This window comes from Papio anubis, chromosome 1, assembly GCF_008728515.1.
Source record: "Papio anubis isolate 15944 chromosome 1, Panubis1.0, whole genome shotgun sequence".
In the NCBI taxonomy this organism is placed as follows: domain Eukaryota; kingdom Metazoa; phylum Chordata; class Mammalia; order Primates; family Cercopithecidae; genus Papio; species Papio anubis.
In genome coordinates, this window is record NC_044976.1 from 62,099,163 (window position 1) to 62,126,264 (window position 27,102).

The 27,102-nt window shown below is 43.5% G+C and overlaps 2 long non-coding RNA genes across 2 annotated transcripts in view; one reads left to right on the forward strand and one right to left on the reverse strand.

Moving 5' to 3' along the window:
* On the forward strand, positions 1-20,134 carry LOC110743965. The gene is made up of 3 exons (XR_002523854.2): positions 1-1,091; positions 4,158-4,208; positions 20,035-20,134. It is a non-coding gene; the product is annotated as an uncharacterized LOC110743965 (long non-coding RNA).
* Positions 20,012-27,102, reverse strand: part of LOC103885708 — a 20,952-nt gene continuing 13,861 nt past the window's right edge. Inside the window, exons 3-5 of the long non-coding RNA XR_002523850.2 lie at positions 22,522-22,779; positions 21,276-21,314; positions 20,012-20,219 (exon numbers count right to left, since the gene is read on the reverse strand). This is a non-coding gene — a long non-coding RNA (uncharacterized LOC103885708). The remainder of the gene's footprint in view (positions 20,220-21,275; positions 21,315-22,521; positions 22,780-27,102) is intronic.

Sequence of the window (27,102 nt, forward strand, 5' to 3'; positions counted from 1 at the left end):
TGTGCTTTAGGTGTGCCTAAATTTAAAAAAATTGCATATAGAAAAATGTATTAATGAAACTCAAAAGTTTAATTCTTTCAGCTATTTTAAAAGCAAAACAAAACTGCAAGCAGAACTCCTGGTCTCCCTAAGCCCTGCTCCACTATCTTCTCTCCAGTTGCTCAAGCCACAGTTCCTAGATGACCTTTGACACCGTTCTCTCCTACACACCCTTGCTCATATTCGGAGCTTAGTCACATCTCATGGCCTACACTGCTAACACCCTGGTACAAGCCACCATGCCTCTTGTCAGGTTTATGGCAACAGTCTTCTCCCTGGCCCCTTGCTTGTACTCTTGCCCCAAAATGATCTGGTAAAAACTCGAGTTAGATTATCTCATTCTCTGCTCAAAGCCAGTCAGTTTCTTCCCTCTTGGAGGAAAATCCAAATTCCTCTTGATGACCTGACGGGCGCTTGGCTCTTCCTGCATCTCTCATCTCATTTCCTACCGCCTTTTCCCTCGCTCACTTGGCTCACCATACTGGCTTCCTTGCTGCCCTTAAACAGGCCAAGTGTGTGCCACTTCTTAAAACCCTTTTTCCTGTTTTTCAGAGAGAAGGAATCATACCCTGAAATGATGTGTCTCTGGTGTGACTATTGGCTTAGACACATCTGGGAACTTTGCTTGCCACCCGTACACAAGTACTTACCAGTAAACTATGCAACCACAGATGAAAGCTGGATGTCATTCTGGAAAATGCTTTTTACCAGGAATTAAACGGGAAGTGAGGTTGCTGTTAGTCTTATGGTTTAGAGTGACAATTTAGATTTTAATTATTACTATCCACAACAACATCTTGCATCTCTGTAGCTATCCAGGGTTTTCAAAATGCTTTCACGTCTATTATTTACTTTGGTCCTCACAACAGAATGAACAATTGGGTATTATTTTCCCCTGTTTTACAGATAGGAAAACTAAGGCTCAGAGGAATCAATTAACTCCAGAGTCAAAGAGATAGTGGTTGACAAGATTAACTTTCAGGCGGATTTGCTGATTCAAGGCTCTGTACTTTTTGTACTACAATTAGGAGCTTGCCAGAAGAACTTTATTTGTAAGTAGGGTCAGATGCAACGCAAAGAAAGTTACTCTTGCCATTGCCACTGCCCATGATTCAAAATGCTCCCAGCATGCTGAAACTTTTGAAAATTTTACACTTCCTTTCCAATGCAAATATCCCTGGAATTTGTGTGCAGCGTCAACCATTTTGCTTTCCTCCTGAGATACTGCCACAGCAGAAATGGCCTTATTTATGAATTAGCTGGGTGTGGTCGTGGGCATCTGTAATCCCAGCTACTCAAGGAGGCTGAGGCAGAAGAATCACTTCACCCAGGAAGGTGGAGGTTGCAATGAGCCAAGATTGCACCACTGCACTGCAGTCTGAGCAGCAGAGTGAGACTCTGTCTCAAAAAAAAAAAAAAAAAAAAAAAAAGAAATGGCCTTTTTTGTTTTATGGGAAATTGAGGAAGAGAGAAAGGAGAAGTGTTAGGTGACAAAAAATTATTTGCTTAATGAGACTTTAATCGTGCTCCTGAAACTTTTTCTAGGCCCATCTGTACACTTCCTTACAAAATCCAGTTTTAACAAATACCCTGCTAAGTCATTTTAGCAAGAATGCCCCACCCTTTGTATATGATCAGGTTTCTCATCCTCCACCATCCCCCAGGTGACCTCAGAACACCCTGGCCTGCCTTCAGCAAGAATCCTGTTAGGTCTGTGTTTTGGTCAGTTCTTGCACTACTATATACAAGTACCTGAGAATGGGGTATTTTTAAAGAAAAGAGGTTTAATTGGCTTACAGTTCTGCAGGCTGTACAGGAAGCATGATACTGGCATCTGCTTGTTTTTCTGAGAAGGCCTCAGAAAACTTACAATTATGGCAGAAGCTAAAATGGGAGCCAGCATATCACATGGCTAGAGCAGAAGGAAAGAGAGGGAGGGGAAGAGGTGCCACACATTTTTAAGCAACCAGGTCTTGTGATCACTCACTCACTATCCCAAGAACAGCACCAAACCAACAGGATGGTGCTAAACTATTCATGAAGGACCACCCCATGAGCCAATCACCTCCCACCAGACCCCACCTCCAATGTTGGGGATTACAATTCGACATGAGATTTGGTGGGAACATAGATCCAAGCAATAATAGTCAGTTTAGCCAGAATTCTCCTTACTAATTTCTTAGTAATTTTCCATCCACCCACTCCCATCCTGCTTCTTGGCTATAAATTCACACTTGCCCATGTTATATTCAGCGTTAAACCGAATCTCTCTCCCACTGTGCAAAATCCCATTACAGTGCTCCCTGTACCTATTGCAATGATCACGAATAAAGTCTTCCTTACTGTGCTTTAGCAAGTATTATTGAATACTCCCGTTTCTTTAGCATAGGAAGTATATCATTCAGGTAAGTGGAGTAGGCATATTATCCTCACTTTTTGATTGGGCAATATGATTCAAAGTGCTCAAAACAAGTTGTCAAAGGGCAAAATCATATCATGTTGTTTCCCTTGTAGAATGAAGGGTATTGGATTAAGTACTGCTAAATTTATTTCTGACATCCCATGAGCCCAACTTGCTGAACTTTTGCAGCAAAGTTGTGATGAGGGGGCTGCAGAGAAGTGTATCCTTTATAAAAAGTTAGAAAAGGTCATATTTCTCAGCACTACAGGCATGCCCTATAAAAGCAAACAAGTGTTTCAAAAAATATAGGATTTTCTGTCACTCAAGTAAGAACCTTGGTTATACCGCTGGGACATTTGTCGCAGACTCAGAAGTGCAATGTGCTTTGCAAAGTGGAAAAGATTCTGGAATTTGGAGCTAAGAAACCCTGAGTGCATGTGTCATGGTTCTCATAGTTATTGTTTATTACTAATACTATTGCTATTTTTTTGGACACCAATACCAGTATTTTGTATTTTCCCTGCATTTTCTCACTTAACTAATCCCACCCCCCAGCAATTCTGTTAGGGAGATGTTATTACCTCCATTTTATATATGAAGAAATGGAGGCTTAAGATCACAAAGCTGTTATGTGTAAGAGCTGCGATTTTTTTTCTTATTTTCTTTTTAGAGACAGAGTCTCATTTTGTTACCCAGGCTGGAGTGTAGTGGCATAATCATAGGTCACTGCAGCCTTGAACTCCTGGGTTGAAACCATCTTCCTGTCTCAGCCTCCCAAGTAGCTGGGACCACAGGCCTGCATGACCATGCCAACAAGGGCTGGGATTTTAACATGGGTCTCTCCCACTCTCAAATCGATGTTAGTCAGGAGTTTTGGGGAGGGCACAAAACTAGAGGTGATTGCTTTAATTGAATTTAAAAGATTTTAGGTAAAGTCCATTTGAATCCTAAAGGTTGCTTACTACTATGAGATACTGCCTCCTTTGCAGGATTGTTTTGAGATTAGAGAAACCCATTGATATGGTTTGGCTGTGTCCCCACTGAAATCTCATCTTAAATTTCAGCTCCCATAGTCCCCATGTGTCATGGGAGGAACCTAGTGGGAGGTAATTAAATCATGGGGCTGGGCTTTCCCAGGCTGTTCTCATAACAGTGAATAAGTCTCATGAGATCTGACGGTTTTATAAGGGGTTGGTCCCCTACACACGCTCTCTTGCCTGATGCCATGTAAGACGTGCCTTTGCTCCTCTTTCACCTTCTGCCATGATTGTGAGGCCTTCCCAGCCATGTGGAACTGTGAGTCCATTAAACCTCTTTCCTTTATCAATTACCCAGTCTCAGATATGTCTGTATAGCAGCATGGAGAATGGACTAATACACCCATACAAAGGACCCAGCATAAGGCCTGGCACATAGTTGGTACTGAGTAAATGGAACAGGAGGTGGTATAGGATGGCAATTGGGAACCTTGCTCTGGAGTGAGACTTAGGGACTACAAATCACTTCTTCCACTTAGTAGCTGTGTGACCTTGGGAAAGTCATATAATCCCTCTAAGGCTAACTTTTTTTCACATATAAAATGGGGATGATAACCAATGTATTCCAAGGATTAAATGAATGAGCTGATATGCATGAAGAACCTAGAACTGTTCCTGGCTCATTGTTGTCATCAGGAAATTTTTACTGTTATTGTTATTAATATGATTATTTTTTTCAGTCTCCACCTGTGCTGCTCACTCCAAGAACAAGGATGGTGGCAGGAGTTGTGGTGAGTAGTGAATGGGGAGGGAGGTGGATATGGTTTGGATGTGTGTCCTCTGTAAATCTCATGCTGAAGTGTGATCCCCAGTATTGGAGGTGGGGCCTGATTGGAGGTGTTTGGGTCATGGAGAAGGTCCCTCATGAACATCTTGGTGAGGTCCTTGGGTAATGAGTGAGTTCTCACTCTATTAGTTACCGTGAGATCTCATTATTAAAAAGAGTCTGTGACCAGGTGCAGTGGCTCACACCTATAATCCCAGCACTTTGAGAAGCCAAGTAGGGAGGATTGCTTGAGCCCAGGAATTCAAGACCAGCCTGGGCAATGTGGCAAAACCCCATCTCTACAAAGAATAAATATTTTCTCAAGTATGATGTATGTGCCTGCAGTCCTAGCTACTTGGGAGGCTGAGGTAGGAGGCTCACTTGAGCCCAGGAGGTTGAGGCTGCAGTGAGCCATGGTTGTACCACTGCACTCCAGCCTGGGTGATAGAACAAGATCTTCTCTCAAAAAATAAATGTATAAAAAGTAGAGTCTGGGGCCTTCCCACTCTCTCTTGCTTCCTGTCCTACCATATTCCATGCCTACTCCCCCCTTGCTTTCTGCCATGAGTAAAAGCTTCCTGAGGCCTCACCAGAAGCTGAGCAGATGCCGGTGCCATGCTAGTACAGCCTGCAGAACTGTGAGCCAAATAAACCTCTTTTCTTTATGTTACCCAGTCTCAGGAATTACTTCATAGCAATGCAAAATGGACGAACACAGAAGTGAACACCCCACATTTCTTTGGGGCCTCCTCTTCAGCAAGCTCCCTAGCATGATGAGAAGGCCTCCAACGGTCTACTGGACCCATTTCTCCATCTTCTATCAGCTCAAGCTCCCTTGAGAGGCTTGGATAGGGGGCACCAGTGAACCTGTGAGGAGAGCAGCTTAGGCCCTGCGGTAGGGGAGGGCAGAGAGTGAGGGGGTGGAGGCAAGCAGGAGAGGAAAGCGCTGGCGTTCCTAGGAGGTAGGGCAGAGACACTGGGAACCCCAGGCTAGGTGTCAGATTCCCAAGATGTGGTGGTTTTGTATTTACATCCCTGTGTGGGCAGGGCAGGGGGCCAGGGACTCAGACAGTGAAGCCTCAGGCTGACTGTCACAGGTGCAACACTGGCAAGCAGGGGCTGGTAGCTTGGTTTTTCCAAGGGAGCAAGGGCACGATGGACTATCTAGAGGTTTTGTGCTCTTTTTTGTGACAAAGTGACTAAGACCTCCAGCCTGCCCAAGCCTCAGGTCAGCGAAGGTAAGAGTAGGTGTGGGGTGTGTGGTGTGGAAAGGCCTGCTCCTATCAGATGAGGATGCTTCTCCTGTTGAGAGGGCTTGTGTGTGACTGGGGCCATGGAGCTGCCCAGAGATGAGTGACCAGCACTGCTCTTCAAGCAGTTAAAGCGGCCTGCTCTCCCCAGCAGAAATGAACATGAAACCTCCAGACATCAGAACCTGCACTACCTCCTGCCTCCAGGATATCCCAAGAGGCCCCGGGGGCATCACCTCTGGCCTCAAGAACAGAGTTTAATTTTGGGTGTTTTTCAGTTGTCTTTATCTTTTCTAATGCTGGAAATATAAGCTGTTCATACTATTTGGTGAAAATGGAGAAAAGATTGTGTCTACCACAATGACTACCACAGTGGAAAAGAGCACGGTGTCTGACCTGTAGTTGCTGCTCAATAAATATTTATTGAATGGCTGAATGAAGCTCAGACAGGGAAAAAGACTTGAAGGAAAAAAGTTCCTCTAAAACGTTGTTATTGGTTGGTGGTAGGATTAGTGGTGATTTTTTACATCTTCTCTAGCGTCTGGAGTTTTGTATTGTGGTAATAAGATTATTATAATAACAGGTAATTATGACCAAAAGGAAATTAGAGCCAAAATTAAGTGGTCATTTTCATATGAAGCACAGGCCTGCTTGCAGCATCAGCAGTTCAGCTGTGGGAACCAAGGCCTGTTGAGGGGACACATTTTTACATCTATTTCAGGTCATGTATTTCCACCTCTGCTCTTCCTCTTCAAAAAGAAGGAAATCTATCTCTACTCCAAGTGAACACATGCTGACCTTCTTCCTCCCTAAACTAGTGGCTCGTCTAAAATCCTGCCGAGATTCTAGAGCGGCAAGGTTTTATAGTGGTTAAGGGGCTTTAGGATAGACACATCATCTGGGTGCCTTATAATGTACTGCTAATTCTGAAAAAAAATTTCCTCATGGTATATATTTTTTCCAAAAAGCATTTTCTCCTTATTTTAACACCGCATTGCAACCTAAAGTTGGCAGTAAACAGTCTGTCCCTTTACTGTGAACTAGCACAGTCCTAAAGATTGTTGTCCAACCAAGAACAGATTAGATTGGGGGAAACTCACTCCCAGGCCTCCCTGTTCTTTTATGAGGAGTTCATCCTAAAATATTTACCCATTGTCTTCCAACCCCATAACCCCCTAGGCTAAAGTGAAGCCTGCTAAGGTTGCTGTGGCCATTTGAGGATTAGGCCAGAAGAGCTGGCTCCTGTGCTATCGGGTGACAAGATTCAGAGACAAAATAGAAGCACCTTCCTCATCTCCTGAGACCTAGTCGCCAACTCTACAGGAAAGTTACGGTTGCTATGGTGACAGGCTACATAAGGCACACTGTCAGCAGAAGTGCCATTTTAAAAATAACTCCACCTTTTCTTTCTGCTTTTCTTTCCTTTTCGTTTTGAGACAGGATCTAGCTCTGCCACCCAGGCTGGAGTACAGTGGCACCATCACAGCTCACTGCAGCCTTTACCGGGCTTAAGCGGTTCTCCCCACTCAGCCTTCCAAGTAGCTGGGACTACAGACATGCACTACCACGCCCAGCTAATTTATTTTTATTTTTTGTAGAGATGGAGCCTCATTATGTTGCCCAGGCTGGTCTCGAACTCCTGGGCTGGAGGGATTCTCCTGCCTCAGCCTCCCAAAATGCTTGGATTATAGGCATGAGCCACTGCACCTGGCCCTCCACCTTTCCTCAAACTTTTCAGAAACCCTCTTTGACAAAGGGTCAGGTTAAGATGCTTGAACTTTTGGATAAAGAACAAGGCCGGGAGCCGTGGCTCATTTCTGTAATCCTAGCACTTTGGGAGGCCAAGGTGGGTGGATCGTTTGACTTCAAGAGTTCGAGACCAGCCTAGACAACATGGTGAAACCCAGTCTCTACAAAAAATACAAAAACAAATTAGCCAGGTGTAATGGTGTATGCCTGTAGTCCTAGCTACTTGGGAGGCTGAGTGGGGAGGATTGCTTGAACCCGGGAAGTTGAGGCTGCAGTGAGCCATGGTGGAGCCACTGCATTCCACCCTGGGTGATAGAGCCAGATCCTGTCTCAAAATAAATAAATAAACAAATAAATAAATAAATAAATAAATTTTAAAAAATGAAGAAGAAGAAAAGAAAAGAAAAACATCGTGTCTGAGAATTCCTAATAGAGATTTATAGAATGAATCCTGAATTCCTAATCAAGATTCCTGGAATGCATCCTTCATACCAGGGAATTTCCATTCCTCTCTTACTGGGCAATGGTTATGGGGATCTGGATTTACTTCTGGCTCTGTCACTAACTTTTTGGGTAATTCTCATTCAAGTCACTTTGCTTCTTGAGGCCTCAGTTTCCTCATCTGTAAAATGGGAACAATAATCCTCACCTCATAGGGTTGTTGTGCAGATGAAATGAGATGAAATATGTGAGAAGATTCCCTTCCCTCCTTTCTCTACAAAATGTCAGGACTGCGCCTATCACAGGAGAACAGTAATCTTCTCCTCAGTGCAGATTGTCAACCGCTGTACCAACCTGTGCTAAGTCTGTCCACAGAGACTACCTGAGTCAGAGCTTTTCATTAACGCCAGGGGAATTCCAGCTCAGCTCCGTCGTCAAGGAGTTCTGAGTCATGTTTCAATCAAGGATTTACTGCAGGAGTACTTGGGGAAAGAAGGACGTGTGCTGCTCTGAGGAATTGGGACCACACCCTGGCGCTTGGGAATTGGTAGCGGTGGTTGCATTTTGTTGTTGGCTTGTTTGTTTTAAAATATCCACATCCTGTCCCACAGCTGGAGCATAAAATCAAGCTTTAGTTGTGGGATTTTTGTTTACTTTATTCACTAGTTGGGCTGGTCAGGAGTTTAACAGAGGTCAATGCCTTTAACATTGCTTGGATTCTGTAAAGAGAATTCTAGCAGTTTTTGGCTACTAAATATCCAAGTGTAAAAGAGGAACTTAAAAAAATTGACCCACATGGTCTGGTTGCTTTTAGGAGAAATTAATTTTTGTGTTGCTTGCAAAAATAATAACAACTTCTGAATGTTTGTATGTTTTCATTTTGCACAGGAAGCTTTGGCAATAGAAAATGTTGGTAGAAAAAGTAATTAAAGAAATAAATGCGGCAACTCTCACAGCTGTAAATCATTGATTTAGCCCCATTTGTCCCACCCCTCCACCCCCCTAAAAAAGAAAGAAGACAGAAAGAAAAGCGGGAGAGGGAGAAAGACAGGGAAAAAAAAAAAGAAAAAGAAGGAAAGAAAATTAGCCTTATTGCCAGAGGATGATTCCCTGTCAGTTTTCAAAAATCTTCCTCATGTCCCTTCTCACAGAACATTTCAGAGATCTGGAAAGTATTTGATTTGTAAAGATGGAGAGTAGACAAAGTAGAGCTTCTTAAAAATATCTTTCAAAATTGAGTAACACCCTGTGCTGTTTTCATGATGAACATAATACTTGTTTATTCAAGAAAAATGAGAAAATATTGAAAAGCAGTAAGAGAAAGAATCCCTGTGCCCAGCTGCAACTATGACTGACATTGGGTGTATTTTCCAGCAGTCTTTTTACTTTACCTGTGTCTCCTCACTTGTTTTTGATGGAGATAATGATGGGGCGTATGTGCATTTGCACTCTGGGTCTTTCACGTAACGGCAGCATTTGCTGAAGGCTTGCCGAGGGTGGGTACTGTCCGCCACTGCTCAGGGCCTTTAAGCCAGGCTGACAATCTCATATGTCCACTGGCTCATTATTCAGCAGCAGCAGAAGTTACATAACCATAACTCAGTTTCTCTCTGTTTCCTTGGCTCCACAACATGTGAAAACAGCTGGATAAATTTCATCCAGTTTGAAGGGTATTTGAAGGTGGTTTCACTTCAAATATGGGGTATATGACAACAATTTCACCACGGGAAGCCCAGGGTGAAGGGGAGCCTCGGTTTTTTATTTCCACCCAGAGGGAGGACTGTGACACTTCATTCTGAAGATTTCCCTCAGTTCAGACATTTACCTTATTTAAAGTTTGCTATAATTCTATGAATGGGGAAGCTTCTCAGGTTCATTATATTTCCAAAACATTACTTTCCCTCAGTGGGTGCACATAAGAAATTATACCTTACTGAAACCCCTTTCAAGGCATTAATTCAATGTCAGGAAGAATTTTTTTCAGAAGAAAACGTTTTTAAAGAGTCTAAAATGTTAGAATGGGAAAGATGTTTGAGGCCCAAAGAAGAGACATGCAATGAGATTTCTTAGGGCAGCTGACCGAGAGAGACACACTTTTCCAAGGCACCTGGGGAAGATGTCTGACCCTGGCATGTTGAAACACCAAGTCGATGGGTGTTCATCCTCTGCAGCAATGAAACTTAGGCACAAAGAGGGACCCTTATGATGCCAATTGGGAGATACAGGTCATTGGATTAAGCTGCCAGGGTCATACAAAACCAACGGTGGTTTCAAATATGAGGCTTAACCCAAAATTCCTCTTAGCAGATACTCCACAATGTAACAATGAAGCTGTTTCTCACATGGCAGCTCCGTGGACTCTTCAGGGTGAGACGTGAAGATGTTTGTCCATATCCCAACAACTAAAGTGTGTATCCAGGCATTTTTTTTTTTTCTTTTTACTGAGCTGAAAATTATTAGAGGTCTCTTTGAATTATTCTCTCTCTGAACATTGATTTTCAAGGAGTTTCTATTAAACTTGATGATTCTTCTGAGCAATGATCACTTGGAATTATAACAATGTCTATTTTTATGGAGTTAAACACTCACTAATACTCAATTAGAAATATGCTAGATGCTGTCCTTAGTACACTACATGCTTCATTTCAAATAATCCCTACAGCAATTCCAGGAGATAGGTATAGGCACACCTCATTTTATTAAGCTTCACTTTATTTTTATTTTATTTTAAACATTTTTTATGGATACACAGTAGGTGTATATACTTATGAGTTACATGAGATGTTTTCATACAGGATACAATGTGTAACTATCACATCAGGGTGAATTTTAGGTTTTCCCATTTATTGCCATATAGTCGCTCATAGTGACCTCTAAAAATCCTTTGAATTTCTGTAGTATCGGTTGTAATATCTCCATTTTCATCTCTGATTTTATTTATTAGGGTCTTCTCTCTCTTTTTCTTAGTCTGGCTAAAGGTTTATCAATTCTCTATCTTTTTTAAAAAACAACTTTTTGTTTTGTTGATTTTTGTCTTGTTTTCTTCATTTCAGTTTTATTTATTTTTGCTTTTATTTTATATTTTTATTTTTATTTTTGAGTTGGAGACTCACTCTGTTGCCTGGACTGGAGTGCAGTGATGTGATCTCGGCTCACTGCAACCTCCGCCTCGCAGGTTCAAGCAATTCTCCTGCCTCAGCCTCCTCAGTAGCTGGGACTACAGGCGTGCGCCACCACGTCCAGCTAATTTTTGTACCTTTAATAGAGATGGGGTTTCACCACATTGGCCAGGATGGTCTCGATCTCTTGACCTTGTGATCTGCCCGCCTTGGCCTCCCAAAGTGCTGGGATTACAGGCATGAGCCACCATGCCTGGCCCTGCTTTGATTTTTATTATTTCTTTTGTTCTACTAACTTTGGGTTTGGTTTGCTCTTGCTTTTCTACTTCTTTAAGATGCATCATTAGATTGCTTATTTGAAGTTTTTCTTTCTTTCTTTCTTTTTTTTTTTTTAAAGGCAGAGTCCCAGTCTGTCACGCCCAGGCTGGTATGCAGTAGCTTGATCTTGGTTCACTGCAGCCTCAACCTCTTGGGCTCAAACTGTCCTCCCACCTCAGCCTCCTGATTAGTTAGGACTACAGGTGCATGCCACCATGCCTAACTAATTTTTTCTTTTTTGTATTTTTGGTAGAGACAGGGTTTTGACATGTTGCCCACCCAGATTGAGGGTGGGTCTGCCTCTCCCAGTCCACTGACTCAAATGTTAATCTCCTCTAGCAACACCCTCACAGACACACCCAGGGTCAATACTTTGTATCCTTCATCCTAATTCTTTTTTCTGCTTGATTAATTCTGCTAATAAGAGACCCTGATGCATTCTTCAGTATGTTGACTACATTTTTTTAACTCCAGAATTTCTGTTTGATTCTTTTTAATTGTTTTAATTTCTTTGTTAAATGTATCTGATAGGAACCTGAATTCCTTCTCTGTGTTATCTTGGATTTCTTTGAGTTTCCTCAAAACAGTAAATTCTCTCTCTCTGGAATTGGCCCCTGGTGCCTTATTTAGTTCGTTTGTTGAGGTCATGTTTTCCTGTATGGCCTTGATGCTCGTGGATGTTCTTCAGTGTCTGGGCATGGAAGAGTTAAGTATTTATGGTAGTCTTCACAGTCTGGGCTTGTTTATACTTGTTCTTTTGGGAAGGTTTTCCAGGTACACAAGGGCACTTGGGTGTTGTGATTTGAGTTTTTGGCCACTGCAGCTTTACCTGCATTAGGGGGCACCCCAAGCCCAGTAACACTGTGTTTCTTGAAGACTTGTAGAGGTACCACCTTGGAGGTCTTGAATAAGGTCTGAAAGAATTCTCTGGATTACCAGGCAGAGACTCTTCTCTTCCCTTACTTTCTGTCAAACAAACAAAGTCTCTCTGTCTGTGCTAAGCTCTCTGGAGCTGGGGAAGGGATGACACAAGCACCTCTGTGGCCACTACCACTGGGATTGCACTGGTTCAGGCCTGAAGCTAGCATGGCGCTGTATCTCACTGAAGGCCCACTGTAAAACTACCTGGCTACCGCCTATGTTCTCTCAAGGACCTAGGGCTCTATAATCAGCAGATAGCAAAGCAAGTCAGGCTTGTGTCCTTCCCTACAGGGCAACAAGTTCCCCTAGGCCCCAGGCGGGTCCAGAGATGCCATCCAGGAGCCAAAGCGTGGAGCTAAAAACCCTAGAAACTACCTTTATTCTACTGCAGCTGAGCTGGCACCCAAGCCACAAGACAAAGTCCTTCCACTCTTCCCTTCCCTTTTCCCAGGCAGAAGAGTCTCTGCCTGTGCCTGTCATCATCACAGGCTAGTGGGAAGTACTATCAGGCTACTGCCAGTGTTCACTGAAGGCCCCAGGGCTCTCCAGTCAGCTTGTGGTGAATGCTGCCAGGCCTGGGACTCACCCTTCAGAGAAGTGGGCTCCCCTCTTCCCAGGGCAGGTCCAGAAATGCCATCCAAAACCAAGGCCCAGAGCTGGGGATCCCAAGAGCCTGCTTGGTGCTCTACTCCACTATGGCTGAGCTGGTGTTTAAGCTGCAAGAAAAAGTCCGCTTTACTCTTCTGTCTGCTTTTCTCAAGCAGGAGTCCCTCTTCATAGTCACCACAGCTGTGAATGTGCTGGGTCACACCTGAAACCACCGTGTCTCAGAGTCTCACCCAATATGTGTGTTGTACTACTTTGGTATCACTGCTGTTTGTTAAGGGCTTAAGAGCTCTTTAGTCAGCAGGTGATGAATCCTGCCAGGACTGAGTCCTTCCCTTCAAGGCACTGGGTTCCCTTCTGGTCCAGGATGTGTCTAGGTTGCCCAGGAGATAGATTCTGGAATGGGAGTCTTGGGACTCTGCCTGGTGCCCTATCTTACTGTTGCCAACCTGGTACCCAAATTGCAAGACAAAGTCCTCTTTAATCTTCCTTCTCCTCTCCTCAAGTGGAAGGAGGGGTCTTTTTCAGAGCTACAAGCTATGCTGCCTGTGATTGGAGAGGGGTGGTGCAAGCGCTCTCTTAGCTGCTTTGGCTTGTGTCTCATTAGGTTGCATACCCCCAACTCCACTGGCTCTGACCCCAGCACAGCATTAGGACTTGCCCAGGAGTTGCAGTCTTTGTGGCCTAGACTGCCTTTCAAATTTACTTAGAACCCCAGAGCACTTTAGCCTGTGGTGGTAAGGCATGCTGAAACTCAAGTTCCCATTTCTGGATGTATGATTTCCCTCTGGCTAGAACTTGTCTAAATGCTCCCTCCATGGATGTTGTTCTGCCCAGTGTTGGCAGCACTGAGTTCCAATGCAAAGTTCCACAATCACTGTGCTCTCCCTCCCTCAAGTGCACAGATTCTCTTTCCATGCCCCGCAGCCACTGCTGGAGGATTGAGGAGGGGTGGTGTTGGCAATTCAAGATTGTCTTTCCTGCCCTCTTCGTGATCTTTTTCTGGAATCTATACGTAAAATTAGGTACTGTGATTGCTCACTTGATTTTCAGTTCTTCTGTTTTTTTTGTGTAGATATTAAATTTGGTCTTCCTGTGGGGAGGATGATTGATGGAAGTGTGGGATTATGGGTGTGAGCCACTCCACCTGGCCAAATGTGTGTGTTCTGACTGCTCCAAAGACCCACTATTCTCCCATATCTCTCCCTCTCCTTGGGGTTCCCTATTCCTTGAGAAACAGCAATACTAAAATTAGGTCAATTAATAGTCCTACAGTGGTCTCCAAGAGTTCAAGTGATAGGAAGAATCACAAGTCTCTCACTTTAAAAAACTATAAATAATTAAGTTTAATGAGGAAGGCATGTTGAAAGCTGAGATAGGTCAAAAGCTAGGCCTCTTGTGCTCAATAGTGACATTGTGGATGCAAAGAAAAAGTTCTTGAAGAAAAAAGTTTGACTCCAAGGAACACACAAATGATAAGAAAGCAGAACAACCTTATTACTGATATGGAGAAAGTTTGAGTGGTCTGGATAGAACAACCAGCCACAACCATCCCTTAAGCTAAAGCCTAATCCAGAGCAAAGTCCTAACTCTCTTTCATTCTATGAACAGTGAAAAAACTGAGGAAGCTGCAGAAGCTAGCAGAAACTGGTTTATGAGGTTTCAGGAAGAAGAGGAAGAGGAAAGAAGGGGAGGAGGAGGAACAAGAAGAAGAAGAGAAAGAGAAGAAGAAGAAGGAAAAGAAGAAAAGGAGGAGGAGGAAGGGGACAGGGGAGGGGGAGGAGGGAGAGAGGGAGGGAAGGGAAGGGAAGAGAAAAGGAGTAGAGTAAAAACAGGAGGGATGAAAGGCACCAGTAACCTGGTGTACAGTTTGAGATTTGAAGGACTAAATGGCACTAAAAATTTCCCTGATGAAGAGGAGACTAAAAAATATTTGATACCTAGGAATGTGTCTAACCAAAGAGGTGAAAGATCTCTATTATGAAAACTACAAAACACTGATGAAAAAAATTGCAAATGACACAAACAAATGGAAAAAATATCCCATGCTCATTGATCAGAAGAATCAATATTGTTAAAAATGACCCCACTACCTAAAGGAATCCACAGATTCAATGCAATTCCTATCAAACTATCAATGTTATTTTTCACAGAATTAGAAAAAGCATTCTCAAATTCATATAGAACCAAAAAACAGCCTGAATAGCCAAAGCAATCCTAAGCAAAAAGGACAATGCTAAATGCATCACATTATCAGACTTCAAATTATATTATAAGGCTATAGTAACCAAAACAGCATGGTACTGGTATAAGAATAGACACATAGGTCAATGGAACAGAGTAGACAATGCAGAAATTAAGCCACATATCTGCAGCCAATTGGTCTTTAACAAGGCTGACAAGAACATCCACTAAGGAAAGAATACCCTTTTCAATAGATGGTGTAGGGAGAATTGGATTGCCATATGCAGAATAATGAAACTGGACTCATATCTCTCACTGTACACGGAAATCAACTCAAAATGGACTGAAGATTCAAATGTCAGACCTGAAACTATAAAAATACTAGAAGAAAACCCAGGGAAAACTCTTATGGACATTGATCTAGGCAAAGAATTTATGACTAAGACCTCAAAAACACAAGTAACGAAACCAAAAATAGACAAATGGGATTTAATTAAAGTGAGAAAGTTCTGCACAGCAAAAGAAATAATCAACAGAGCGAACAGATAACTTGCATATTGGCAGAAAATATTTGCCAACTATGCATCTGACAGGGAACTAATATCCAGAATTTACAACGAACTCAAACAACTCAACAATAGAAAAGCAAATGATTGTATTAAAAAGTGGGCAAAGGACATGAATAGACATTTTTCAAAAGAAGACATACAAATGGCCAAGAAGCATATGAAAAAAAAATGCTCAATATCACCAATCATCAGAGAAATGCAAATTAAAACTACATTGAGATGTCATTGTAACACCAGTTAGACTGTCTATTATTAAAAAGTCAAAAAATAACAGATGTTGGTGAGTATGCAGAGAAAAGGGAACACTTAAACACTGTTGGTGAGAATGTAAATTAGTATGACCTCTATGGAAAACAGTATGGAAATTTCTTAAAGAACCAAAAAATAGAATTACCATTTGACCCAGCAATCTCACTACTGAGTGTCTACCCAAAGGAAAAGATATATACCAAAAAGATACCTGCACTCATATGTTTATCTCATCACTATTCATAGTAGCCAAGATAAATCAACGTAGGAATCAACTTAAGTGTCCATCAACAGATGACTGGATAAAGCACATGTGGTACACATACACAATGGAATACTATTCAGTCATAAAGAATGAAATCCTGTCTTTTGCAGCAACATGGATGGAACTGGAGGCTATTATTTTAGGTGAAACAATTCAGAAACAGAGAAATACCACATATTCTCACTTATAAGTGGGAGGTAAATAATATGTACACATGAACATAGAGTGTGGAATGATAGGAAATGGAGACTTGGAAAAGTCAAGGAGGGGGTGGTTGGAGGGAGGAATGATAGGAAATTATTTAATGGGTACAATGTACATCATTTGGGTGATGGATACACTAAAAGCCCTTCCTTCCCCTCTATGCAATATAGCTAGGTAAAAAAAAAATATGCTTAATTACTCCTTAAATTTATCCCTTAAATTTATACAAATTTTCTGAAAGAGAAAAAAGAAAAAAAATTTAAGAACAGAAACATCACTGCAACTCCCCCAGCCCCAGGATTTTGGTAGCCTTCTGTACTACAAAAACTTGGTATAAGGAAGGTTTTGTATAGGGAAATGTGGGCAGGGCACAGCACCACTGCTAGCCCATGCTGTACATTTGCGCAAATTAGTAAAAAGGACCCCATTCTGGATGGATGCAGAAGGTGAGCAGGGCACAGACTGGTTTTTCAGAATGTCTTACCCCCTTAGCTTGGTGCCCTTGAGCAAGGCACAGTCTACACACCCCTATCCAATGACCTGGGTGTGACCAGGGTCAACATTGTGCAGACTAGAGGAAGTAGGCATAGAAGCAGGAGCTGAAGACAGGAAACCAGGAAAATATAGACCCTGAGGAATTCACAGAAGCCATGGGAAAGGCTTTAGACTTTCACAAAGTATAGAATAGGGATTCAATGGACCTTATCCAGCTCTATGGGACTAAGACCTGGATTGCCTATGTAAACACAAAACCACACCAAAATATGGTAAGTTTGCCAGTGGAGGTAGGTACTTAGTGTTGTGAAGTCCAAGAGCAAACCTTCCTTGGGAGCTCTAGGGGGACTTCCTGAAGGAGGTGACATTCGGGATGCCATTCAAAGGATAAGCTTGCAAGAATAGAAGTAAGGAAGAGACATTTCATGGGAAAGGGCATTTTGGGTCAAGGGCATGGGTAAGGGTTCAATTTGGTTGCAATGAGACTTGTTTATGAGGAAGTGGCATATCATGGGGATGGAGGAAAACCACAGGTGACCTGTAAGAGATCACACATGCAAGGTTTTGACTATCCTGTAGGTACTGGACAACTACTGAAAAATGGCTGATTAGCAAATTTTCTCTGGCATCAAAGGAGAAGATGAAGCAGGGAGGAAACCATTGCCATGCATGTTCCAGGTGAATCAGGGTGAGACCAGAACTAAGCTATGAGTAGCAGAAATGGAGAAGAACATGCACTTTGAGGAAATATCAATTAATGAGGGTTGCCAGGACTTGGTAAAAGTACCCAAGAAGCAGTCCCCAAATGAAAGTGCACATTGCTGTGTTTTGAAGGCACATTTGCCCCTCCATGTTTTGCCTTTCAGATAGCACAGAAATTATTTCTCAGCTCTTGGGGAGGTTGTGCACTCTTCAGTCTCCCCAGGCTCAGGGTTACACAAAGGAGCAGTCTTGGAAGGGAATGACGCCAAGGGCAGGGAAGCCATACACAACAAGCTGACTTCTTGCATCTTCAAGGGTAGAGTGGCCACAGGTCATCTACAGTAGGTGTCCTGCCTTTCCAGATGATGGCTGATGAAACAGAGAAGGGGCAGGAAGTGAGAAGGAATCCGTTCGTGTATTTCTACTGGCTTCCTGAGAGCAGTGCAGATTAACTGAGCATAGCACCCAGCAGGAACACACAAGAGTATGCTAGCATGGAATTAATGATACAGACAAGGAAATAGAAGAAAACTAGTAGAGGAATGACTGGATCCCACTCTCTCCTTCCAAATGCCCTATCCTTATGGGTCAGCCTGAACCAAGGCTTGTTTCCAAGATGGTTTTAGGGACAGGAAAGCCCACCTGAGGTCTGAAGTTGAAGGCTCCAGTAAGGTTAGTGCTGTAGGTTTGACAAGGAATATTGCTCCCACTTTACAGATGATATCCAGGCAGCAACAGTTAAGCCAATAACTATAGACAATGATCTGGTGGTATGTACTCCTGCGTGCATTGTTCTCAGCATTTTAATTTGAATTATGTTATCCCTGTGAGGTTGGTAGTTTTTTTTATCCCCATTTAATAGATGGGGGAATTGAGAAACGGAGAGGCTAAGTAACCTGCCCAAGGCTATATAATGCATAAGACAGAGCCAGAATTCAAATCCAGGCAATGGGACATCAGAGCGTATGCCTGACCACTATGCTCTATTGACTTCAGCACCAGCCAAGTCTTCTGATTCCAAGCCCATTGCTCTTTCCAATACATTGTAACAGTCACTTCTTGGCATAAAAATGTCAAATATCATGCCAGTAGTATCATGTAGGGGATTTCAAAGGTGTACCTCTGGGAAGCCTATGATCTCAGCCACATTGTAGGAAATAAACTGCAGAAGTTTAGTGTCTTAAATTCAAATCACAAACATAGTATTAATAGTGGGGTGGAAGTATTAGTAAAAATTCATCTTATTAGATGAACATCTGTTTCCTGGAATTTGACAGCATTCTCATACAAGTATGGCCTGGCTGGGATGGCTCACTGAGAAAGTTTAAGTATACTTGCTAATGAAACTTTCATAGTTATAAAAACTACAGCGATGAAGTCAGTGGGCAAAGAGTCTGAATTTTAGTACCTCTAAAAAAGAAGTCAGACACATTCTTTTGTCTGCCCAATTCTAGAGTCATTATATCTCCCCCTCCCCAGTCTAGTGTTAATAAGACAGATCGGGGCAGGGAAATGGCAGTAGTGAGCAAAGGGTTTTTGGTAGGGAAGTGGGCATAGTCCAGAATATTGGGAAATGCCACTGCCTTTCATTTATTTTTGGGACTGGGATGGGTTTCCATGTCAGAATGATTGCAAAAAAATGGCTTCAATTCTTCAAGCACTTTGCACTGTGACTTTGCCAGCAACTCCATTAAGAAATGGAGTCTATTTCCCTACCCCTTGAATCTGGGCTGTCTTGTGACTTACTTTTAGCCAGTCGAATGTGGCAGAGGTAATGGTATGTCAGTTCCAAGTCTAAGGTCTTGAACCAAGACCTCTTGGTTGGTTCTTTTTTTTTTTTTTTTTTGAGACGGAGTCTCGCTCTGTCGCCCAAGCTGGAGTGCAGTGGCGCGATCCTGGCTCACTGCAAGCTCCGCCTCCTGGGTTCACGCCATTCTCCTGCCTCAGCCTCCCAAGTAGCTGGGACTACAGGCGCCCGCCACCGTGCCCGGCTCATTTTTTGTATTTTTAGTAGAGACGGGGTTTCACCGTGGTCTCGATCTCCTGACCTTGTGTTCCGCCCGCCTCGGCTTTTTTTGAGACGGAGTCTCGCTCTGTCGCCTGGGCTGGAGTGCAGTGGCCGGATCTCAGCTCACTGCAAGCTCCGCCTCCCGGGTTCACGCCATTCTCCTGCCTCAGCCTCCCGAGTAGCTGGGACTACAGGCGCCCGCCACCTCGCTCGGCTAGTTTTTTGTAATTTTTAGTAGAGACGGGGTTTCACCATGTTAGCCAGGATGGTCTCGATCTCCTGACCTCGTGATCCGCCCGTCTCAGCCTCCCAAAGTGCTGGGATTACAGGCTTGAGCCACCGCGCCCGGCTGGTTCTTTTTTTTGAGTTGGAGTCTCATTCTGTCACCCAGGTTGGAGTGCAGTGGCGCGATCTCGGCTCACTGCAACCTCCATCCCTCAGGTTCAAGTGATTCTCCTGCCTTAGTCTCCCAAGTAGCTGGGATTATAGCCTGCCACCGCGCCTGGCTAATTTTTGTACTTTTAGTGAAGATGGGGTTTCACCCTCTTGGCCAGGCTGGTCTTGAACTCCTGACCTCGTGATCCACCCGCCTCAGCCTCCCAAAGTGCTGGGATTACAGGTGTGAACCACCGCACCTGGCCATCTTGGTCAGTTCTAAGATCGAGAGTTCTTGAACATTTCCATTCTCTTTTGCCCCTCTGCCTTCATTAGGAGAACAATCCCAAACTAGCCTGCTGGAAGATGAGACACGACATGAAGCAGAGATGCATATTTCCAGCCAAGACCATCCTAGATCAGCCAACTCCAGCAGACCTTCCAGCTGTGGGCAGTCACATAACAAGCTCAGCTGCATACTTTGAGCCCATCCTGGATCAGCACGGTTGCTCAACCAGCTCCTAGATGCATGAGAAATAGTAAATGGCTATGATTTAGACACTAGACATTGGGATGGTTTGTTATGCAGCATTATTGTAGCAATAGAGAGCTGACAAAAGCACCAGAGGAAAATCTCATTACTGACTGGAAGTCTGCTCCCCTCTATCATGCCCTCTTTCCTATGCATGCGGCTTTTGCATTTCCTTCTAATAGTGGCTGCCCCACTCTCACCCAGCCCCACAGAAACTCTGCAGTCAGGCCACTGGTTATCTACTGGGGAAAGATGGCCAATGCTTACATTACAAACACACAGAAGAAACCATACTCATGTTTTCTCCAGCCCAGAGCAAGTCAGCAACATGTCAGAAATCAAGACCTTCCTCCTTTGTTCCTTTTGTGTTTGCACTTTGGTCCACTTTCCACCCAATTCCCACCATGGCTCCTCTTTCTACTTAAAGACGGGTGTATCAAACGGTTTCCAATCAGGAAATCTGCAGTTGCACAGATTTGGATTCACACTCTGGCTCAGCCTCCTACTAGCTGTGTGCTGTCAGAGAAGTCGCTCAACTCATTAAGTGTGTTTCTTTGTACATAAAATGGAGATGATAATTCCTACCTATAGGGTTATCGTGAGGATCAACTGAAGTATGTACTTAGGATGTATTAAATAATGCATCACTAAATGGTAGTTTTGACTAACTGGTGGGCCCCATCCCCTCCAGCTCTCAACTCTAGGGCTCCTTTCAGAATTCTAGTTTGGGTTCAAACCACCTGCTAGCAGACCTCCATGGAATCTAGTCTCTTAGGACCTGCTCTAATCTCTAGTCCCTGCGGACACCCAGGCTGGTGTATTAGAGTGTCCCCATGCAAGTTCCCTTTACAACAGAAAAGAGTCAAAGCCCTTTTGCAAGTGGGTCAGTGGGCTATCCTGCCTCCCCAAACCCCAAGCTCTGCTGACCGCCTGCAATTATTTCCACATGATGCAATGCTCCTCCTCCCCTTGGGAGCAGTATTAGGTTTCCTCCCATTCCCATACACTTCAGAGACTGCTACCCTCTCACATTTCAGATGCTGACCTGCTCCTTTGCACTTTTCCCCTCTGCTTGTCTGGAGACCTGCATAATGAAATTCAGACAGCGGTGACTAACTTCCCCTCAGAACGAGGTGGCACGGACTGGCAGGGAGCATGCTTCTCTGAGGGCTGGGGCATAAAGCTGGGTGAGAGGAAGCTTGGTGACTTCATTGCTTCGTGTCAGATCAGAGGTTCCTCGCTCTGAAGAGAAAGGCAAACACTTTTGATCTGATTATGGGAGGCGGGGAGAATACATGCCATCTATAAAATGAAAGAGGCTTTCCAAAAGCAACAAGGCTGAATCATAAGAACTGACATTTGTGGAATACTCTGCCATTTCCAAGGCTCTTTTCACACTCATTGTCTCATTTGACTCTCACAGCAGCCCCGGGAGGCACAGGGGACCAGGATTAACATCGCTGTTAGACCAACTTTCCCACTGGACCTTCCAGGGGAGTGCTGAGGTCACACAGCAAGGAGGTGGCAGAAACTGGGCCCACCTGCAGGCCTCTGGACCCCACACCCAGCACTCTGGTCTCTGTGTGGTGCTGCCTTCTCTCTTGCACTTCCGACCATGACTAAGGCCCAACATGTTTAAAGCTTTCCTGTAGAAACACCCCTTATGGTAGAGGGGAATGAACACCTCCAATGCAAGCTTACTACCAAATCTTGTGTCTTATCTAAAAAATTCATTTGAACTATGAATTTTGTTATATTAATAGCCACATTTATATTAAATATATTTTATATTCTTAATGTAAAGGTAAAGCTTTTTATTTTTGCTTCCCTTAGATAAAATAAATGTTTCAGGAAGACGGCTTTGCTTAGCCTCTGGTGACTTCAGGAGTCCGTGGCACCAGGTTCTAGATGCTTTCAACCAGTATGGAAGACTGTGACCACCTGGAAAAATGCTTTATTGAGCCCCCACCTCAGTAAGGATGTGATTTTTTAGTTGGTATTGTTGACTGGGGCTTCTTTTAAACCATATGTCCCAAACATTCCACGCTGCGTTCTTTGACAATGGAAAGACACATGTTTGTAAGATGTGTTTAGTGTCTTGAGAGGCTGGAGGCAGGAGCTTTCATGCATTCCCAGATGCACTGAGTGCACTTGCAGAGCAGAAAACATGCACTTTAAGCAGGAACCAACGATGGGAGCAGGCACAGCCAGAAGACCAGCTGTGTGTGGAGCTCAGCAGAGGGGTCGGAACACAAGATTTAGGGGCTTGGAATTGTAACTCTATGCCATACCTTACGTCACCCTCCAGGCAGCTCTGTCTTGGAAGAGTCTTGGGGAGGAGTCCCACTGTCAGCCAGGGAGCATTCTCCTCTCTGTGCCTTCCAGGAGGTCCAAGATCTTTAAATCGTAACTTGGACACCACAGGGCCCTGCGGTGCAAGCCTCAGCTGACTCTGGCTCGCCTTGCTGACTCCTGCTGTCCATCCCAGAGCTGACTCGGCCCTTGCTAGTGGGGTTTTTGCTTCAGAGAGGACTCCTGGCACCACCAATCTGCAAAGTTAGTTGAGACAATTATAGCACACTTATCAGAACAGGTGGGATCAAAATCTCAAGTCAAAGGTGAGTGAGGTGACCATCATGAGGGCCGTCTCCTTTGACATGGGCTTGAAGTAAATGGGAATATATTCCAAAGTGGTCATGCAATTGTTTGCAATTATAGACTTGGGATTTGCTGAAGGAAAGAAAGAGAGTCATCCAAGAGGACAGTCTCAGCAGCTAGCATGTATGACGGTTTCTTATGTGTGCCAGACACTGGCCTTAGCATCTTAAGTGCATTTGTTCATTTATACCTCACAGCAGTCTTACAAGGTAGGTACTAGATGTTAACTTGCCAGGAGTTATATAGCTAGTAAATTACCCTAAAGCCGATACGCTTAATCATTCTATTTTGCTGCCTTCTATGTAAACTGCATAAACTGCGACTAGCTCAAAACAAATAAGAGGTCTTTTTTTTTTTTCTTTAGAGAGTGTCCCATGTATTCTGGACACTAAATAAGTGCATACTCATTTCCAAGAAAATGCTTATAGGATGTGAGATCTGGGCGGTAGGCAATATGGTGAAAAGCAAAGGACCCTGAGCTTGCAGTCAGAAGATCTAGTCCAAGTCCCATCTCTGGCACTTGGCTTTCCAGTGTCCTCATTTGTAAAATAGAGCAAACGAGAAAGCCTGTCTGTGGGAAATGAATGATCGGACATATGTGGTGCTGTTATTATTTAACATATGGAAATAGTTCTCTTTTTAGCCCAACTCCTTTCATTTTTTTTAGATGAGAAAATAGAATCCTAGCGAGGTTAAAAAAACTTTCTCGAGTCCCACAGCTAGTTCATGACAGTCAGGACTTGAAATTGATTCCTCAGCCTTGCAGTCCAGCACATTGGCTACTTTACTGGGCTGATATTCTGATACTCCTTAGAGTTTGTGTTTTAGGATTCTCCTCTCGTTACTCGGATCCATTTGTTAAACTTCTGCTTCTCTTGTATCTGTAGATTAAGGGTCAAAAAGAGTTTCGATAAGGTGAACGCACACTCTCCACAACTATCTAGTGGATAGTTGGTTTCCATTTGCGGAAAATGGTTTCCATTTGCAGAAAAGAGCAGCTAAAAACTCATAAAATTGGTAGACAGCTCTCCATCTCTCTGTCTCTTGTTCATCTTTAAAGGACGTGCCACCAAATGGTGATGTGAGCAGAAAAACAAGGAAGGCAGCATAGAGCTCTCCCAGGTGATCTTGTCTGGTCTAGTGGCAGGTGTGGTGTTGTAGGGAGAGGGAATTACTAAGGAAGAAATCAATAAGGATCAATGGAAAGTCCCACAGTTAGGTTCAAAACATCAACTGTACCCCAATGCAGGGTAAGTAGAATCATTCACACATAAATGACCTTGAGGTTTTAGTTGTATAAGCTCAGTAAGAAATAATATTGCTATGGATTTATCTAAAAATCAATTGTATTCTGAAAGTGTGTGGTGGCTAATATTTTATGTCAACTTGACTAGACTAGGAATGCCCAGATAGTTTGCAAAACATGACTCCTGGGTGTGTCTGTGAGTGTGTTTCCAGAAGAGATTAGTCTTTGAATCTGTAGTCTGAGCACAGACAATCCACCTCACCAATATGAGTGGGCATCATCCAATCCAGTGAAGGCCCAACTAGAACAGAAAGGTGGAGGAAGAATGAATTCACTTTCTCTCTTCTTGAGCTGGGACAGCCATCTTCCCCTGCCCTTGAACATCAGAAATCCTGGTTTTGGGTCTTCAAACTCTGCGACTTATATCAATGGCACCTCTCCTTCCAGGTTCCCATGCCTTTGGACTTAGACGGAATTATACTACTGGCTTTCCTGCTTCTCCAACTTGCAGACAGCCTATGATGAGATTTCTTGGCTTCCATAATTGTGTGAGCCAATTCCCATAATAAATCCCCTCTTATATATCTATATATATCCTATTGGTTCTGTTTCCCTGGAAAACTCTGACTTATACAGAGTGAGTTAAGAGTTACTTTTTAGTCCCAGACTGGCACGTTGGCTATACCTGTAATCCCTGAACTTTGGGAGGCCAAGGCAGGCTGATAACCTGAGGTCAGGAGTTTGAGACCAGCTTGACCAACATGGTGAAACCCCTGGCCAACAGACCAGCTACTTGGGAGGCTGAGGCTGGAGAATCACTTGAACCTGGGAGATGGAGGTTGCAGTGAACCGAGATTGTGCCACTGCATTCCAGCCTGGGCAACAGAGCAAGACTCTGTCTCGAAAAAATAAATAAATAAATAAATAAATAAATAGTTACTTTGTAGTCCTGATCCTTTCACAAACTGGCTGAGGAACTCAAGCCAGTGTTTTAAAGCCCTCAAAATGAGGAATGGTATAGTCCCTCTGTGTTCTGTACTTAAGACAGATGCATAGAAAGGCTTCTTTCTGAACGTCATATTTTAACGTTGTATTGACAAGCTGGAGCATAACCAGAGGCTTCGGACTCAGCACTGGAAAGAATTCACCTTTGTGGGGCTTTCCATCATGTACTAGACACCGAACTAGGGTTTTACCTATATGGTCTCAGTTAATCTTCACATCAACGCTGAAATCCTTTATTATTCTTAAAAAAAAAAAAAGAGTTTTGTCTTTTTTTTTTTTTTTAATAAGAAACTTGCCTAAGATTGCTCCCACTGAAAGTGAAAGGGCTGACTCCTAAATGCATGTCCTTCCCACTACTAGGATAGTACAACATCTAAAAACCATGTCATGAGAGGACAGCTGTGGAAACCAAGTGTAACAATAGCTATCCAAAAAAATATATGAAGAACTGTTAGGTCCAGGAAAATAGATTTATTCCTTTTTGATCCCAGAGAAACTTGATCCATGGTAGGAAAACAGGAAGTTGGTGTCCGGAAGAGCTTTCTATTAGAGGCTATTCAACCAAGGACGCAGCTTCCTTAACTCATCCTGAGCATCCTTCAACATAGGAGATGCTGTCAGTATCAGGCAGTGTCCCCCTAGCTTGCACCTCCGCTGGGTGTGCTGAACCAGCCTCAACTGCCAAATCCTATGAATCTTTGCCTACGGGATTCTGTGGTCATTGGAGCCCAGCTACTTGCATACTGGAAGTGACCAGGGAGTAATCACTTCCCCCAGCAGTTGACATGGAATGACTGATGGGATAAATGCCCTGACCCTCTTGCCCCTTGTGGGATAACTCTGGGGTGCATGATCTATGTTGTTTCCCAGAGTTCCCAGCAGGATGAAGCTCCAGTTGGTGGAAACTTGTTTCATTGTGTTCTTCTCTTGCCTGTCTTGCTTCCGCTGCTCAACCAGTGTTCCCTGGAATAACTTCTCAAATAAGCCACTTGCATTTGAATCTTTGCCTTGGAGTCCACTTCTGTGGAACCCCAAAGTAAGGCAATCCCTATGATTCATGAGCACTGGACTGAATGTCAAGGGATTTAAGTTTTCATCTTGCTTCCTGACCATGTGCTTTTGGGCAAGCCACTAACTCTGTCTGGCTCCTCATTTTCTCATTTGGACTAGATGAAATATATTTGTGTCATTTATATTCATGATCATGAGTATACCTAGCCCTTCAATTTGTAGAGTCCTTTGGCTGCTTTTGTTTTTATTTATTTTGAGACAGAGTCTCACTTTGTTGCCTGGGCTGGAATGCAGTGGCACAGTCACAGCTCTCTTCAGTCTTGATCTCCCAGGCTCAAGTGATTCCCCCACCTCAGCCTCCTGAATACCTGGGATTACAGGTGTGTGCCACTACGCCCAGCTAATTTTTATTTTTATTTTTTAATTTTGTGGGGATGGGGTCTCACTATGTTGCCCAGGCTGGTCTTGAACTCCTGATCTCTAGAGATCTTCCTGCCTCAGCCTCCCAAAGAACTGGCATCACAAACACGAGCCACCATGCCCAGCTCCTTTGCCTGCTTTTGAAAGGCCCTTCCCATTAAGGCCCTTCCCATCCATGTCTCATTTGATCCTCAAATTTGATCTAGGAATTACACAAGGTATGAACAACTTTGCCCGTGTAGAAGATTAGATAATTGAACACCATAAGGGATTAGTGTCTTTTTTTTCTCATCTAAATATTTTAACTAATTTGCTCATATTATTCCCCAGTCTGAGTGATTCTCATGCCTTATTCTTCTAAATTTCCATCTCCAACTTTGATGCATAGAACAAGTTTCCTGTTTCCTGATAGCTAGGAAACATCTGGAATTGTGGCCAAAATAAGAAGAGATTTGTAACTTTGAATATAAAATTCTACCTTCAACAACCTATACTAGGTTAAGTGCTGTGTAAGACAAGCATGTGGAGGTAG